A 4,689-nucleotide genomic window follows, 5' to 3' on the forward strand; every position below is an offset into this window, starting at 1 on the left:
CAAACATCATGTAAATGTCATTCAATCTTAGGGTAACAACTTTGACCCTTTTTTGTAGGATCTATCACTATTCATGACTCTGCTCTTTGGCTCATGTGGTTATAGTCTGTCTGTGGCTCTCACCATGTTGCATTTACCTAATTCAATTCAACAGACATTTTAAGTGCCTTCCACAGGCAAGGCTTTCTAACATAATGATGAAAAGAAGGATACAGACCCTGACCTGAAGGAGCTTCAACTTTAGTTGGGGGGGGGGGAACCAGAGGAATAAAACATGAACATAAATAACTATAAAATGATAGAGATTACGACAGAGACAAAAGGGATCCACATGAGATGCTCTGAGAAGGGAGAGATCACTTTCCACTGGGGGATCAAGAAGGGCTCCATCTAATTGGAACTAGGTCTTGAAGCAAGAGAAAGCTTTCAGCAGGTAGAGAAGTGGAGGGCATGTAATGTGGGGCCAGAAGAGGATGAAGGAATTGAAGGAGGTTGCAAAAGAACCTACAAACTTGGGAAAAGAACTAGGAGAGGAAGGATTTCATTATGGCAGCCAGAATTGCATATTGAGGGCTCAACAGGATCAAATGTTGACCAAAAGCATCCAGGTAAGCTTTTTCATTCACTTCATCTATTCAACAAGGAGGGGAAATCAAGCTTTTGGGGAGTTTTTCATACCTAGCCATGCAAGACTTTTAAAATGAAGAACTGGGTTTTCCAGTTAGTTTGATTAACCTCTCAAGACATAACTACATCCTGTAACAGAATCTTAGCGAACCTCTCTGATGAAATTAAACAAACTATAAAAATGACTAGAGCATATAGGTTAAAGAGGGTAAGACTAAAAAAAATTAGACAGTATAGTAAAAGTAATTTTTTCCTATAATTCCAATTTCTTTTCATATCTCATTATTTCATAAATGAAGGCTGGCAACAGTACCATAGTATCTGAGGAATTCACACATACTCAATGTAAATGTGCACATATGTATGTGGTGGTAGCCCAAGGGAATTATACTTCCCACAGGGTTAGGAAATGTACTTTCTATTCACATAAGAAGGTAAATGTTTCTTCTTCCTTCCTTCCTTTCTTCCTTTCTTTCCTTCTTCATTTCTTTCTTCCTTTCATTCCTTCTTTCTCTTTCTTCCTTTTTTCCTTCTCTCCTTTCTTCCTTTCTTTCTTTCTTTCTTTCTTTCTTTCTTTCTTTCACCAGTCCAAGGAAGGTCAGACCAACAAAATCAAGGAAAACTATAGTCAGCACAGAATCTCCGAGTTAGAAGAGACCTGAGGTTATTTAGTCCAACCATAGGCACACATAGAACTTGGGGCAGGTATGTTGTTATGCAGTCATTTTTTCAGTTGTGTCCAACTCCTGACCCCATTCAGGTCACATGACCCATTGCATTTGGGACTTTCTTGGCAAAGGTGCTGGAGTGGTTTGCCATTTCCTTCTGCAGGAAACTGAGGCAAACAAGGTTAAGTAGCTTGCCCAGGGTCACGCAGCTTATTAGTGTCTGAAGCCAGATTTGAACTCAGGAAGGTGAGTCTTCCTGACTGTAGGCCCGGTGCTCTATCCACTGAACCACCTAGCTGCCCATAGAGCAGGTATGCACATTTATTGATCCAATCCTGATAATAAATAGGAATCCTATCTATATCCCCAGCAGTCAATCAACGAGCTTTTCTTAAATGACTACCGTATACCAGGTACTGAACTAGGTGTTGGGGCTACAAGTAAAAAATATAAAACAGTCCCTGCCCTCAAATAGCTTACATCCTAATGGGAGAAATAACTTATAAGCAAGGGTGTGCTGGAATCACCTTGGACCAATTCACAAGAGCCAACTGTCACAATTTCAGTGTGAGCATTTACGTTACCTGAGAAATCAGTAAATGCTGCAAATCAAGCTTCATTTGTTGTTTTGCTGATTTCATCTAGACTTAAGAAAATGATGGAAAAAATGTTAATAAATGCAGACCAAACTAAAAAGTGTGTCTAACATACCTTTTTTTCCCCAGAGACCCTGTTGTTAAATATTTATCAGAACAACATTGCCTATGTGTAAATAAAAATATATATGATGAGGAGCATGGGGTCTCTAGGCACATTGGGGGAGGCAGAGTGGTGGACTCAGTGTCGTAGTAACAATAACTACCCCCACACTAGCTATTTCCTGACGTTCTGCAACCTGGAGAAAGTAGGCTAAGCATTTTAATTAAAATGTTTAAATGCTTAAATAAAAATGATTCACCAGCAAGAGCATGTAGTATACAATTTGGCCAGCAGGTGGCACTACTTTTAACCAGCCAAGTGGTTTCTTGAGGGGCACGAGGTGCCCAGGCACTAGCTTTCCCAAAAGCCATAGTATTCCCATTACCCATGAGAGGACATTCAGCCTATAAATTCTTCCATGTGCCAGGCATCATGCTTAGTGCTAGGGATACAGTTTCATATGTGTGTGTGTGTGTATGTGTGTGTGTGTGTATATTATATATGTATATATATGTGTGTGTGTATATGTATGTATATATACATACATATATACACACATACAGACATATATACATACATATATACACATATAGACATATATACACATACATATGTATACATATATATATATATATATATATATATATATATATATATATATATCTGCATATCACCAGCATGGCCACTTCAGCCTAGACTATTGCAAAAACCTCCTACATACATATATACACACATACAGACATATATACATACATATATACACATATAGACATATATACACATACATATGTATACATATATATATATAATATATATATATATATATATATATATATCTGCATATCACCAGCATGGCCACTTCAGCCTAGACTATTGCAAAAACCTCCTAATTAGTCTCCTTGCCTCATTTCTTTCCTCTTTCTAATCCATCCTAAACACAGCTGCCAATTGATACTCTTATAACATAAGTCTGACTGTGAGGGAGTATTCATATACGTCTACATATGGGTATATTGTCTCCCCAATTAGAATATAAGCTTCTCGAAGGCCAGGACTGTTTCGATTTAGTCTCTGAATCTCTGGTGCCACACACAGAACAGGTGCTCAATAGATGCTTGTTGATTCATTGCTTCAGAAGTAAGTGCAATTAATTAGGGAAAAATAAGAGCATGCATCAGAATGAGAGCCGGGAGAATTCCAAGAGTCCAGGGGTTCTTCCCTTGGCAACCACAGATTTCAGAGACGGGATCCAGGATTCAAAAAAAAAATTTGATAGCTGTATTTCAGTGTAATTGGTCTTCTTTGTAATCCTATGTATTTTTGTTCATTCCTTTAAAAACATTATTCTGAAAGGTTTTACCAGAAGGGGTCCATGACAAAAATAAAAAATTAAGAACCTCTGATCTAGACCAATCCCATTATTTTATAAACAAGTAAATCTGAAGCCTAAAGCTTTGCCATGACTTGTGCAAAGTCATGTGAAGGTTGGGCCTATCTCTAAAGCCTCTTCCAACCCTAAAGTTTACTATTCCCTGCAGTTCAGTCCAGAGGACATTATGTACTGAGGCCTTTCTCTGGGCCTCAGTCTCTCCATCTCTAAAATGAAAGAACTTCATTGATGTCTCATCCATTTCTAAATCTTATGATTTTCCTTACGGCAGTTGGGTAGAGCTCTGCACCTGGAGTCAGGAAGACCTGAATCCAAATGTGGTCTCAGACACTTACTAGCTGTGTGACCCTGGGCAAGTTACTTAACCTTGTTTTCCTCAGTTTCTCATCTGTAAAATGAGCTAGAGAAGGAAATGGCAAACCATTCCAGGATCTGTGCCAAGAAAAGCCCCATCGGGGTCACAAAGAATCAGACACAGCTGAAACAACGGAAGGACAGACTGCAAAACATGCTGCAGTTTAGAGCAAAAAGGGAGAGGTCAGCACTCTGTCTGTCCCTAGTTTAGCCTATTGCAATAGCCTTCTGATTGGTCTTCCTGCCTCATGCCTGTCCCCACTACAAATCTCTCTTCCATTCAGCTACCAAAGTGATTTTCCTAAAGCACATTGGCTCTCTATTACCTTCAGGATCACATATAAAAACCTCTGTCATTTAAAGTCCTTCCTTGCCAGACTCCTTACACTTTATTCCCCCTCCATGTACAGTTATAATCCAGAGACACTAGACTTTCTCCATCTCCCATCTCCTGCCCTTTCCACTGGCCGTACCCCATGCCAGGAGTGCTCTTCTAACTGTTACATTTGACTTAGTGCCCCGTAGCTTCCTTCAAAATACAGCTCAAATCCCACTTTCTGCAGATCCCCCTCCACTCACACTCTCTCCCAGCTGCTAGTGCCTTGCCCCTTGGGATCACCTGCATGCACCTGGCAATTTTCGTGTTTTATTTCCGCCCCACTCCCACCTGCGCTTCAGTGAGCTCCTGAATGACCGGGGCTGTCTTTCTCTGTATATTTAGCACTTGGAATAGCACTTAAAAAGTGCTCAAGCATCGAATGAATGAATGAACTAATGGACGGATGGACGGATGAAAGGAGGGAGGGAGGGAGGAACGCCAGACACCCTGGGAAGAGGTGGGGGCAGCCCGAAGGGGAGAGGCCGAGGCGCAGGCGCAGAAGGCGGGAGCGGAGCTCCAGCAGGCCCCACTTCCCGCCGGCCCGCAGGGGGCGCTGTGTCGGCGGAGCCGCC

This window comes from Phascolarctos cinereus, unplaced genomic scaffold, assembly GCF_003287225.1.
Source record: "Phascolarctos cinereus isolate Bilbo 61053 unplaced genomic scaffold, phaCin_HiC Scaffold_1;HRSCAF=81, whole genome shotgun sequence".
Classification (NCBI taxonomy): Eukaryota; Metazoa; Chordata; class Mammalia; order Diprotodontia; family Phascolarctidae; genus Phascolarctos; species Phascolarctos cinereus.